Raw genomic sequence first — 12,556 nt, forward strand, 5'->3', positions numbered from 1 at the left:
CCGGGTAGGCGCCCTCCGCCACCCCGGGCGCGGCGCGGGAGGCGGTCAGTCCATCAGTCGGGCCGGCAGGCGAGCATGCAGGCAGGCAGGCAGGCGTTCAGGCGGGCCGCACAGGGCGGGCGGAGGAGGGCTGAGGAGCGGCGGGCGCCTGGCCTGGAGAGGCGCAGAGCAGGCTCTTGGGGCGCCCAGCGGCAGCCGCGGACGTCTACGGCCATACCACCCTGAACGCGCCCGATCTCGTCTGATCTCGGAAGCTAAGCAGGGTCGGGCCTGGTTAGTACTTGGATGGGAGACCGCCTGGGAATACCGGGTGCTGTAGGCTTTTTTTCTTCGGCCTTCCTGTCCGTCCCTTTGCCGCCAACACCCCCCTCGCCCAACGCGCGGCGGCGGCGGCGGCGGCGGCGGCGCCCTCCGGACCACCCCTGCCATGGCCCCCGCCCCGCCGGGACCACCGCAGGGCGCCGCGGGGCACCGAGGGCGCCCGCTGCACGGGCAGGACGCCACTACATACACCCACACACCTCCTCTTCCTCCCAGCCCTTCAACGACGCCCACCCGCATCCTAGCCGGCCGCGCGTCCCAGGGGGCCGAGGGGGCCGAGGGGGCCCGAAGCGGCCCAGGGAGGGGACGGGGCGACAGCCGGAACCTCGGGGCTGGGGCGCGGGGGGGCGGTGCGGTCGCTGGGGGGAGACGGGTGGGGGCTGGATCCCGTCCTCGCAGGCCTGCGAGGCCCTCCGTGGGGCCGAGGGGGGGGTGGTTGGGGGCGGGGGGCCGGGGGCCGGGCCTGCCCTGCCTGCGGGCCCTCCTCGCCCCGCCCCCAGGCCCCGCCCCAGGCCCGCCCCCAGGCCCGCCCCCAGCCCCTAGCAATTCCCTGGCACCGCCCCCAGCGACCAAGCCACCCAGCCACCCGCAACACCCCCCCCACCTTCGGCCCGGGCCCGCCTGCACCTTCTCTCCGAAGGACATGCCCTCCGTCCCCCGCGGACCACCGTCCCTTCGGCCCTCAGCCCCGGGGTCCACGCTCCGCGTGCCCAGGACACCAACCAGATGGCCCGACCGCCGGGGGCCTCAGGCCCCCCGTTGGCGCCGGGCTCCGCGCTCCGTGACCCCGCGACAGCCAAGACCACGGCGACGCGGGGGCGGCCGGCACCCAGGCCCAAAGAGCCGCTCGGGACACAGCAAGACACACCACAGACACTCGCTCCGCGCCTGGGCCAGGGCGCCGCGCACGCACGCAGGCACACGGCCCCGCGGCGGTTCGGCTGATGGGCAGGAATGGGAGCGGAACGGCATCCCTGACCCCGTGGCTGCAGGGCCTGCGGCTGCCAGGGCTCCTGACGCAGCTCCAGGGCCTGCGCCCCTCCGGCGGGGTGGCTGCCTCGCCCCCACAGGCCGTGTGGCCCAGCTCCGAGTGCCTGTGTCCTTCCGTCTGTCTGTGTGTGTGTGTGTCGTGGGCACCTGTGTCTGTGTCCCTGCCTGTGCGACGATGGGGTCCGGCGGCGCGGGCGGCCCCGGCTTGGCTTTGAGCCAGGCGGGCTGAAGGACAGGAGAGGCCAGGGGCCGGCCGGCGCCGGCCCCGGCCCGCGGCACACCCCCCCACCCCCCCGCAGCCCCCAGCCCCCAGCGAGCGGCCCGATGCGGGGCGGCGTGCCATCCGGGGAGCCGAGCGGCGGCGACGAGCCCGACAGGCCGGGGACGGGAGCGCGCCCGGGCTCCCGCGACAGACTCGGCTCCGGGGTGCGGGACGCGTCTTGGCCCCCACCCCCCGGCCCGGGCAGGCGCCCTCCGCCACCCCGGGCGCGGCGCGGGAGGCGGTCAGTCCATCAGTCGGGCCGGCAGGCGAGCATGCAGGCAGGCAGGCAGGCGTTCAGGCGGGCCGCACAGGGCGGGCGGAGGAGGGCTGAGGAGCGGCGGGCGCCTGGCCTGGAGAGGCGCAGAGCAGGCTCTTGGGGCGCCCAGCGGCAGCCGCGGACATCTACGGCCATACCACCCTGAACGCGCCCGATCTCGTCTGATCTCGGAAGCTAAGCAGGGTCGGGCCTGGTTAGTACTTGGATGGGAGACAGCCTGGGAATACCGGGTGCTGTAGGCTTTTTTTCTTCGGCCTTCCTGTCCGTCCCTTTGCCGCCAACACCCCCCTCGCCCAACGCGGCGGCGGCGGCGGCGGCGGCGGCGGCGCCCTCCGGACCACCCCTGCCATGGCCCCCGCCCCGCCGGGACCACCGCAGGGCGCCGCGGGGCACCGAGGGCGCCCGCTGCACGGGCAGGACGCCACTACATACACCACACACCTCCTCTTCCTCCCAGCCCTTCAACGACGCCCACCCGCATCCTAGCCGGCCGCGCGTCCCAGGGGGCCGAGGGGGCCGAGGGGGCCCGAAGCGGCCCAGGGAGGGGACGGGGCGACAGCCGGAACCTCGGGGCTGGGGCGCGGGGGGGCGGTGCGGTCGCTGGGGGGAGACGGGTGGGGGCTGGATCCCGTCCTCGCAGGCCTGCGAGGCCCTCCGTGGGGCCGGGGGGGGGGGGTGGTTGGGGGCCGGGGGCCGGGGGCCGGGCCTGCCCTGCCTGCGGGCCCTCCTCGCCCCGCCCCCAGGCCCCGCCCCAGGCCCGCCCCCAGGCCCGCCCCCAGCCCCTAGCAATTCCCTGGCACCGCCCCCAGCGACCAAGCCACCCAGCCACCCGCAACACCCCCCCCACCTTCGGCCCGGGCCCGCCTGCACCTTCTCTCCGAAGGACATGCCCTCCGTCCCCCGCGGACCACCGTCCCTTCGGCCCTCAGCCCCGGGGTCCACGCTCCGCGTGCCCAGGACACCAACCAGATGGCCCGACCGCCGGGGGCCTCAGGCCCCCCGTTGGCGCCGGGCTCCGCGCTCCGTGACCCCGCGACAGCCAAGACCACGGCGACGCGGGGGCGGCCGGCACCCAGGCCCAAAGAGCCGCTCGGGACACAGCAAGACACACCACAGACACTCGCTCCGCGCCTGGGCCAGGGCGCCGCGCACGCACGCAGGCACACGGCCCCGCGGCGGTTCGGCTGATGGGCAGGAATGGGAGCGGAACGGCATCCCTGACCCCGTGGCTGCAGGGCCTGCGGCTGCCAGGGCTCCTGACGCAGCTCCAGGGCCTGCGCCCCTCCGGCGGGGTGGCTGCCTCGCCCCCACAGGCCGTGTGGCCCAGCTCCGAGTGCCTGTGTCCTTCCGTCTGTCTGTGTGTGTGTGTGTCGTGGGCACCTGTGTCTGTGTCCCTGCCTGTGCGACGATGGGGTCCGGCGGCGCGGGCGGCCCCGGCTTGGCTTTGAGCCAGGCGGGCTGAAGGACAGGAGAGGCCAGGGGCCGGCCGGCGCCGGCCCCGGCCCGCGGCACACCCCCCCACCCCCCCGCAGCCCCCAGCCCCCAGCGAGCGGCCCGATGCGGGGCGGCGTGCCATCCGGGGAGCCGAGCGGCGGCGACGAGCCCGACAGGCCGGGGACGGGAGCGCGCCCGGGCTCCCGCGACAGACTCGGCTCCGGGGTGCGGGACGCGTCTTGGCCCCCACCCCCCGGCCCGGGCAGGCGCCCTCCGCCACCCCGGGCGCGGCGCGGGAGGCGGTCAGTCCATCAGTCGGGCCGGCAGGCGAGCATGCAGGCAGGCAGGCAGGCGTTCAGGCGGGCCGCACAGGGCGGGCGGAGGAGGGCTGAGGAGCGGCGGGCGCCTGGCCTGGAGAGGCGCAGAGCAGGCTCTTGGGGCGCCCAGCGGCAGCCGCGGACGTCTACGGCCATACCACCCTGAACGCGCCCGATCTCGTCTGATCTCGGAAGCTAAGCAGGGTCGGGCCTGGTTAGTACTTGGATGGGAGACCGCCTGGGAATACCGGGTGCTGTAGGCTTTTTTTCTTCGGCCTTCCTGTCCGTCCCTTTGCCGCCAACACCCCCCTCGCCCAACGCGGCGGCGGCGGCGGCGGCGGCGGCGGCGGCGGCGCCCTCCGGACCACCCCTGCCATGGCCCCCGCCCCGCCGGGACCACCGCAGGGCGCCGCGGGGCACCGAGGGCGCCCGCTGCACGGGCAGGACGCCACTACATACACCACACACCTCCTCTTCCTCCCAGCCCTTCAACGACGCCCACCCGCATCCTAGCCGGCCGCGCGTCCCAGGGGGCCGAGGGGGCCGAGGGGGCCCGAAGCGGCCCAGGGAGGGGACGGGGCGACAGCCGGAACCTCGGGGCTGGGGCGCGGGGGGGCGGTGCGGTCGCTGGGGGGAGACGGGTGGGGGCTGGATCCCGTCCTCGCAGGCCTGCGAGGCCCTCCGTGGGGCCGAGGGGGGGGTGGTTGGGGGCCGGGGGCCGGGGGCCGGGGGCCGGGCCTGCCTGCGGGCCCTCCTCGCCCCGCCCCAGGCCCCGCCCCCAGGCCCGCCCCCAGCCCCTAGCAATTCCCTGGCACCGCCCCCAGCGACCAAGCCACCCAGCCACCCTCAACATCCCCCCCACCTTCGGCCCGGGCCCGCCTGCACCTTCTCTCCGAAGGACATGCCCTCCGTCCCCCGCGGACCACCGTCCCTTCGGCCCTCAGCCCCGGGGTCCACGCTCCGCGTGCCCAGGACACCAACCAGATGGCCCGACCGCCGGGGGCCTCAGGCCCCCCGTTGGCGCCGGGCTCCGCGCTCCGTGACCCCGCGACAGCCAAGACCACGGCGACGCGGGGGCGGCCGGCACCCAGGCCCAAAGAGCCGCTCGGGACACAGCAAGACACACCACAGACACTCGCTCCGCGCCTGGGACAGGGCGCCGCGCACGCACGCAGGCATACGGCCCCGCGGCGGTTCGGCTGATGGGCAGGAATGGGAGCGGAACGGCATCCCTGACACCGTGGCTGCAGGGCCTGCGGCTGCCAGGGCTCCTGACGCAGCTCCAGGGCCTGCGCCCCTCCGGCGGGGTGGCTGCCTCGCCCCCACAGGCCGTGTGGCCCAGCTCCGAGTGCCTGTGTCCTTCCGTCTGTCTGTGTGTGTGTGTGTCGTGGGCACCCGTGTCTGTGTCCCTGCCTGTGCGACGATGGGGTCCGGCGGCGCGGGCGGCCCCGGCTTGGCTTTGAGCCAGGCGGGCTGAAGGACAGGAGAGGCCAGGGGCCGGCCGGCGCCGGCCCCGGCCCGCGGCACACCCCCCCACCCCCCCGCAGCCCCCAGCCCCCAGCGAGCGGCCCGATGCGGGGCGGCGTGCCATCGGGGAGCCGAGCGGCGGCGACGAGCCCGACAGGCCGGGGACGGGAGCGCGCCCGGGCTCCCGCGACAGACTCGGCTCCGGGGTGCGGGACGCGTCTTGGCCCCCACCCCCCGGCCCGGGTAGGCGCCCTCCGCCACCCCGGGCGCGGCGCGGGAGGCGGTCAGTCCATCAGTCGGGCCGGCAGGCGAGCATGCAGGCAGGCAGGCAGGCGTTCAGGCGGGCCGCACAGGGCGGGCGGAGGAGGGCTGAGGAGCGGCGGGCGCCTGGCCTGGAGAGGCGCAGAGCAGGCTCTTGGGGCGCCCAGCGGCAGCCGCGGACGTCTACGGCCATACCACCCTGAACGCGCCCGATCTCGTCTGATCTCGGAAGCTAAGCAGGGTCGGGCCTGGTTAGTACTTGGATGGGAGACCGCCTGGGAATACCGGGTGCTGTAGGCTTTTTTTCTTCGGCCTTCCTGTCCGTCCCTTTGCCGCCAACACCCCCCTCGCCCAACGCGGCGGCGGCGGCGGCGGCGGCGGCGCCCTCCGGACCACCCCTGCCATGGCCCCCGCCCCGCCGGGACCACCGCAGGGCGCCGCGGGGCACCGAGGGCGCCCGCTGCACGGGCAGGACGCCACTACATACACCCACACACCTCCTCTTCCTCCCAGCCCTTCAACGACGCCCACCCGCATCCTAGCCGGCCGCGCGTCCCAGGGGGCCGAGGGGGCCGAGGGGGCCCGAAGCGGCCCAGGGAGGGGACGGGGCGACAGCCGGAACCTCGGGGCTGGGGCGCGGGGGGGCGGTGCGGTCGCTGGGGGGAGACGGGTGGGGGCTGGATCCCGTCCTCGCAGGCCTGCGAGGCCCTCCGTGGGGCCGAGGGGGGGGTGGTTGGGGGCGGGGGGCCGGGGGCCGGGCCTGCCCTGCCTGCGGGCCCTCCTCGCCCCGCCCCCAGGCCCCGCCCCAGGCCCGCCCCCAGGCCCGCCCCCAGCCCCTAGCAATTCCCTGGCACCGCCCCCAGCGACCAAGCCACCCAGCCACCCGCAACACCCCCCCCACCTTCGGCCCGGGCCCGCCTGCACCTTCTCTCCGAAGGACATGCCCTCCGTCCCCCGCGGACCACCGTCCCTTCGGCCCTCAGCCCCGGGGTCCACGCTCCGCGTGCCCAGGACACCAACCAGATGGCCCGACCGCCGGGGGCCTCAGGCCCCCCGTTGGCGCCGGGCTCCGCGCTCCGTGACCCCGCGACAGCCAAGACCACGGCGACGCGGGGGCGGCCGGCACCCAGGCCCAAAGAGCCGCTCGGGACACAGCAAGACACACCACAGACACTCGCTCCGCGCCTGGGCCAGGGCGCCGCGCACGCACGCAGGCACACGGCCCCGCGGCGGTTCGGCTGATGGGCAGGAATGGGAGCGGAACGGCATCCCTGACCCCGTGGCTGCAGGGCCTGCGGCTGCCAGGGCTCCTGACGCAGCTCCAGGGCCTGCGCCCCTCCGGCGGGGTGGCTGCCTCGCCCCCACAGGCCGTGTGGCCCAGCTCCGAGTGCCTGTGTCCTTCCGTCTGTCTGTGTGTGTGTGTGTCGTGGGCACCTGTGTCTGTGTCCCTGCCTGTGCGACGATGGGGTCCGGCGGCGCGGGCGGCCCCGGCTTGGCTTTGAGCCAGGCGGGCTGAAGGACAGGAGAGGCCAGGGGCCGGCCGGCGCCGGCCCCGGCCCGCGGCACACCCCCCCACCCCCCCGCAGCCCCCAGCCCCCAGCGAGCGGCCCGATGCGGGGCGGCGTGCCATCCGGGGAGCCGAGCGGCGGCGACGAGCCCGACAGGCCGGGGACGGGAGCGCGCCCGGGCTCCCGCGACAGACTCGGCTCCGGGGTGCGGGACGCGTCTTGGCCCCCACCCCCCGGCCCGGGCAGGCGCCCTCCGCCACCCCGGGCGCGGCGCGGGAGGCGGTCAGTCCATCAGTCGGGCCGGCAGGCGAGCATGCAGGCAGGCAGGCAGGCGATCAGGCGGGCCGCACAGGGCGGGCGGAGGAGGGCTGAGGAGCGGCGGGCGCCTGGCCTGGAGAGGCGCAGAGCAGGCTCTTGGGGCGCCCAGCGGCAGCCGCGGACGTCTACGGCCATACCACCCTGAACGCGCCCGATCTCGTCTGATCTCGGAAGCTAAGCAGGGTCGGGCCTGGTTAGTACTTGGATGGGAGACAGCCTGGGAATCCCGGGTGCTGTAGGCTTTTTTTCTTCGGCCTTCCTGTCCGTCCCTTTGCCGCCAACACCCCCCTCGCCCAACGCGGCGGCGGCGGCGGCGGCGGCGGCGGCGGCGCCCTCCGGACCACCCCTGCCATGGCCCCCGCCCCGCCGGGACCACCGCAGGGCGCCGCGGGGCACCGAGGGCGCCCGCTGCACGGGCAGGACGCCACTACATACACCACACACCTCCTCTTCCTCCCAGCCCTTCAACGACGCCCACCCGCATCCTAGCCGGCCGCGCGTCCCAGGGGGCCGAGGGGGCCGAGGGGGCCCGAAGCGGCCCAGGGAGGGGACGGGGCGACAGCCGGAACCTCGGGGCTAGGGCGCGGGGGGGCGGTGCGGTCGCTGGGGGGAGACGGGTGGGGGCTGGATCCCGTCCTCGCAGGCCTGCGAGGCCCTCCGTGGGGCCGAGGGGGGGGTGGTTGGGGGCCGGGGGCCGGGGGCCGGGCCTGCCCTGCCTGCGGGCCCTCCTCGCCCCGCCCCAGGCCCCGCCCCCAGGCCCGCCCCCAGGCCCGCCCCCAGGCCCGCCCCCAGCCCCTAGCAATTCCCTGGCACCGCCCCCAGCGACCAAGCCACCCAGCCACCCGCAACACCCCCCCCACCTTCGGCCCGGGCCCGCCTGCACCTTCTCTCCGAAGGACATGCCCTCCGTCCCCCGCGGACCACCGTCCCTTCGGCCCTCAGCCCCGGGGTCCACGCTCCGCGTGCCCAGGACACCAACCAGATGGCCCGACCGCCGGGGGCCTCAGGCCCCCCGTTGGCGCCGGGCTCCGCGCTCCGTGACCCCGCGACAGCCAAGACCACGGCGACGCGGGGGCGGCCGGCACCCAGGCCCAAAGAGCCGCTCGGGACACAGCAAGACACACCACAGACACTCGCTCCGCGCCTGGGCCAGGGCGCCGCGCACGCACGCAGGCACACGGCCCCGCGGCGGTTCGGCTGATGGGCAGGAATCGGAGCGGAACGGCATCCCTGACCCCGTGGCTGCGGGGCCTGCGGCTGCCAGGGCTCCTGACGCAGCTCCAGGGCCTGCGCCCCTCCGGCGGGGTGGCTGCCTCGCCCCCACAGGCCGTGTGGCCCAGCTCCGAGTGCCTGTGTCCTTCCGTCTGTCTGTGTGTGTGTGTGTCGTGGGCACCTGTGTCTGTGTCCCTGCCTGTGCGACGATGGGGTCCGGCGGCGCGGGCGGCCCCGGCTTGGCTTTGAGCCAGGCGGGCTGAAGGACAGGAGAGGCCAGGGGCCGGCCGGCGCCGGCCCCGGCCCGCGGCACACCCCCCCACCCCCCCGCAGCCCCCAGCCCCCAGCGAGCGGCCCGATGCGGGGCGGCGTGCCATCCGGGGAGCCGAGCGGCGGCGACGAGCCCGACAGGCCGGGGACGGGAGCGCGCCCGGGCTCCCGCGACAGACTCGGCTCCGGGGTGCGGGACGCGTCTTGGCCCCCACCCCCCGGCCCGGGCAGGCGCCCTCCGCCACCCCGGGCGCGGCGCGGGAGGCGGTCAGTCCATCAGTCGGGCCGGCAGGCGAGCATGCAGGCAGGCAGGCAGGCGTTCAGGCGGGCCGCACAGGGCGGGCGGAGGAGGGCTGAGGAGCGGCGGGCGCCTGGCCTGGAGAGGCGCAGAGCAGGCTCTTGGGGCGCCCAGCGGCAGCCGCGGACGTCTACGGCCATACCACCCTGAACGCGCCCGATCTCGTCTGATCTCGGAAGCTAAGCAGGGTCGGGCCTGGTTAGTACTTGGATGGGAGACAGCCTGGGAATACCGGGTGCTGTAGGCTTTTTTTCTTCGGCCTTCCTGTCCGTCCCTTTGCCGCCAACACCCCCCTCGCCCAACGCGGCGGCGGCGGCGGCGGCGGCGGCGGCGCCCTCCGGACCACCCCTGCCATGGCCCCCGCCCCGCCGGGACCACCGCAGGGCGCCGCGGGGCACCGAGGGCGCCCGCTGCACGGGCAGGACGCCACTACATACACCACACACCTCCTCTTCCTCCCAGCCCTTCAACGACGCCCACCCGCATCCTAGCCGGCCGCGCGTCCCAGGGGGCCGAGGGGGCCGAGGGGGCCCGAAGCGGCCCAGGGAGGGGACGGGGCGACAGCCGGAACCTCGGGGCTGGGGCGCGGGGGGGCGGTGCGGTCGCTGGGGGGAGACGGGTGGGGGCTGGATCCCGTCCTCGCAGGCCTGCGAGGCCCTCCGTGGGGCCGAGGGGGGGGTGGTTGGGGGCCGGGGGCCGGGGGCGGGGCCTGCCCTGCCTGCGGGCCCTCCTCGCCCCGCCCCAGGCCCCGCCCCCAGGCCCCGCCCCCAGGCCCGCCCCCAGGCCCGCCCCCAGCCCCTAGCAATTCCCTGGCACCGCCCCCAGCGACCAAGCCACCCAGCCACCCGCAACACCCCCCCCACCTTCGGCCCGGGCCCGCCTGCACCTTCTCTCCGAAGGACATGCCCTCCGTCCCCCGCGGACCACCGTCCCTTCGGCCCTCAGCCCCGGGGTCCACGCTCCGCCTGCCCAGGACACCAACCAGATGGCCCGACCGCCGGGGGCCTCAGGCCCCCCGTTGGCGCCGGGCTCCGCGCTCCGTGACCCCGCGACAGCCAAGACCACGGCGACGCGGGGGCGGCCGGCACCCAGGCCCAAAGAGCCGCTCGGGACACAGCAAGACACACCACAGACACTCGCTCCGCGCCTGGGCCAGGGCGCCGCGCACGCACGCAGGCACACGGCCCCGCGGCGGTTCGGCTGATGGGCAGGAATGGGAGCGGAACGGCATCCTTGACCCCGTGGCTGCAGGGCCTGCGGCTGCCAGGGCTCCTGACGCAGCTCCAGGGCCTGCGCCCCTCCGGCGGGGTGGCTGCCTCGCCCCCACAGGCCGTGTGGCCCAGCTCCGAGTGCCTGTGTCCTTCCGTCTGTCTGTGTGTGTGTGTGTCGTGGGCACCTGTGTCTGTGTCCCTGCCTGTGCGACGATGGGGTCCGGCGGCGCGGGCGGCCCCGGCTTGGCTTTGAGCCAGGCGGGCTGAAGGACAGGAGAGGCCAGGGGCCGGCCGGCGCCGGCCCCGGCCCGCGGCACACCCCCCCACCCCCCCGCAGCCCCCAGCCCCCAGCGAGCGGCCCGATGCGGGGCGGCGTGCCATCCGGGGAGCCGAGCGGCGGCGACGAGCCCGACAGGCCGGGGACGGGAGCGCGCCCGGGCTCCCGCGACAGACTCGGCTCCGGGGTGCGGGACGCGTCTTGGCCCCCACCCCCCGGCCCGGGCAGGCGCCCTCCGCCACCCCGGGCGCGGCGCGGGAGGCGGTCAGTCCATCAGTCGGGCCGGCAGGCGAGCATGCAGGCAGGCAGGCAGGAGTTCAGGCGGGCCGCACAGGGCGGGCGGAGGAGGGCTGAGGAGCGGCGGGCGCCTGGCCTGGAGAGGCGCAGAGCAGGCTCTTGGGGCGCCCAGCGGCAGCCGCGGACGTCTACGGCCATACCACCCTGAACGCGCCCGATCTCGTCTGATCTCGGAAGCTAAGCAGGGTCGGGCCTGGTTAGTACTTGGATGGGAGACCGCCTGGGAATACCGGGTGCTGTAGGCTTTTTTTCTTCGGCCTTCCTGTCCGTCCCTTTGCCGCCAACACCCCCCTCGCCCAACGCGGCGGCGGCGGCGGCGGCGCCCTCCGGACCACCCCTGCCATGGCCCCCGCCCCGCCGGGACCACCGCAGGGCGCCGCGGGGCACCGAGGGCGCCCGCTGCACGGGCAGGACGCCACTACATACACCACACACCTCCTCTTCCTCCCAGCCCTTCAACGACGCCCACCCGCATCCTAGCCGGCCGCGCGTCCCAGGGGGCCGAGGGGGCCGAGGGGGCCCGAAGCGGCCCAGGGAGGAGACCGGGCGACAGCCGGAACCTCGGGGCTGGGGCGCGGGGGGGCGGTGCGGTCGCTGGGGGGAGACGGGTGGGGGCTGGATCCCGTCCTCGCAGGCCTGCGAGGCCCTCCGTGGGGCCGAGGGGGGGGTGGTTGGGGGCCGGGGGCCGGGGGCCGGGCCTGCCTGCGGGCCCTCCTCGTCCCGCCCCAGGCCCCGCCCCCAGGCCCGCCCCCAGCCCCTAGCAATTCCCTGGCACCGCCCCCAGCGACCAAGCCACCCAGCCACCCTCAACATCCCCCCCACCTTCGGCCCGGGCCCGCCTGCACCTTCTCTCCGAAGGACATGCCCTCCGTCCCCCGCGGACCACCGTCCCTTCGGCCCTCAGCCCCGGGGTCCACGCTCCGCGTGCCCAGGACACCAACCAGATGGCCCGACCGCCGGGGGCCTCAGGCCCCCCGTTGGCGCCGGGCTCCGCGCTCCGTGACCCCGCGACAGCCAAGACCACGGCGACGCGGGGGCGGCCGGCACCCAGGCCCAAAGAGCCGCTCGGGACACAGCAAGACACACCACAGACACTCGCTCCGCGCCTGGGCCAGGGCGCCGCGCACGCACGCAGGCACACGGCCCCGCGGCGGTTCGGCTGATGGGCAGGAATGGGAGCGGAACGGCATCCCTGACCCCGTGGCTGCAGGGCCTGCGGCTGCCAGGGCTCCTGACGCAGCTCCAGGGCCTGCGCCCCTCTGGCGGGGTGGCTGCCTCGCCCCCACAGGCCGTGTGGCCCAGCTCCGAGTGCCTGTGTCCTTCCGTCTGTCTGTGTGTGTGTGTGTCGTGGGCACCTGTGTCTGTGTCCCTGCCTGTGCGACGATGGGGTCCGGCGGCGCGGGCGGCCCCGGCTTGGCTTTGAGCCAGGCGGGCTGAAGGACAGGAGAGGCCAGGGGCCGGCCGGCGCCGGCCCCGGCCCGCGGCACACCCCCCCACCCCCCCGCAGCCCCCAGCCCCCAGCGAGCGGCCCGATGCGGGGCGGCGTGCCATCCGGGGAGCCGAGCGGCGGCGACGAGCCCGACAGGCCGGGGACGGGAGCGCGCCCGGGCTCCCGCGACAGACTCGGCTCCGGGGTGCGGGACGCGTCTTGGCCCCCACCCCCCGGCCCGGGCAGGCGCCCTCCGCCACCCCGGGCGCGGCGCGGGAGGCGGTCAGTCCATCAGTCGGGCCGGCAGGCGAGCATGCAGGCAGGCAGGCAGGCGTTCAGGCGGGCCGCACAGGGCGGGCGGAGGAGGGCTGAGGAGCGGCGGGCGCCTGGCCTGGAGAGGCGCAGAG

The 12,556-nt window shown here is 76.6% G+C and overlaps 7 non-coding genes across 7 annotated transcripts; all 7 read left to right on the forward strand.

The window, feature by feature from the left end:
* Positions 1-203: 203 nt before the first annotated feature.
* LOC140629761 (5S ribosomal RNA) lies at positions 204-322 on the forward strand. Its single transcript, XR_012027572.1, has one exon. It is a non-coding gene; the product is annotated as a 5S ribosomal RNA (ribosomal RNA).
* A 1,651-nt stretch (positions 323-1,973) lies between these two features.
* Positions 1,974-2,092, forward strand: LOC140629774 (5S ribosomal RNA). Its single transcript, XR_012027588.1, has one exon. It is a non-coding gene; the product is annotated as a 5S ribosomal RNA (ribosomal RNA).
* Positions 2,093-3,745: 1,653 nt separating this feature from the next.
* On the forward strand, positions 3,746-3,864 carry LOC140629772 (5S ribosomal RNA). The gene has a single exon (XR_012027586.1). It is a non-coding gene; the product is annotated as a 5S ribosomal RNA (ribosomal RNA).
* Positions 3,865-5,510: 1,646 nt separating this feature from the next.
* On the forward strand, positions 5,511-5,629 carry LOC140629776 (5S ribosomal RNA). Its single transcript, XR_012027590.1, has one exon. It is a non-coding gene; the product is annotated as a 5S ribosomal RNA (ribosomal RNA).
* Positions 5,630-7,278: 1,649 nt separating this feature from the next.
* Positions 7,279-7,397, forward strand: LOC140629773 (5S ribosomal RNA). Its single transcript, XR_012027587.1, has one exon. It is a non-coding gene; the product is annotated as a 5S ribosomal RNA (ribosomal RNA).
* Positions 7,398-9,063: 1,666 nt separating this feature from the next.
* Positions 9,064-9,182, forward strand: LOC140629769 (5S ribosomal RNA). The gene has a single exon (XR_012027582.1). It is a non-coding gene; the product is annotated as a 5S ribosomal RNA (ribosomal RNA).
* Positions 9,183-10,846: 1,664 nt separating this feature from the next.
* Positions 10,847-10,965, forward strand: LOC140629777 (5S ribosomal RNA). The gene has a single exon (XR_012027592.1). It is a non-coding gene; the product is annotated as a 5S ribosomal RNA (ribosomal RNA).
* Positions 10,966-12,556: the final 1,591 nt, after the last annotated feature.

The sequence above is a fragment of the Canis lupus genome, unplaced genomic scaffold (genome assembly GCF_048164855.1).
Source record: "Canis lupus baileyi unplaced genomic scaffold, mCanLup2.hap1 Scaffold_132, whole genome shotgun sequence".
Lineage (NCBI taxonomy): Eukaryota > Metazoa > Chordata > Mammalia > Carnivora > Canidae > Canis > Canis lupus.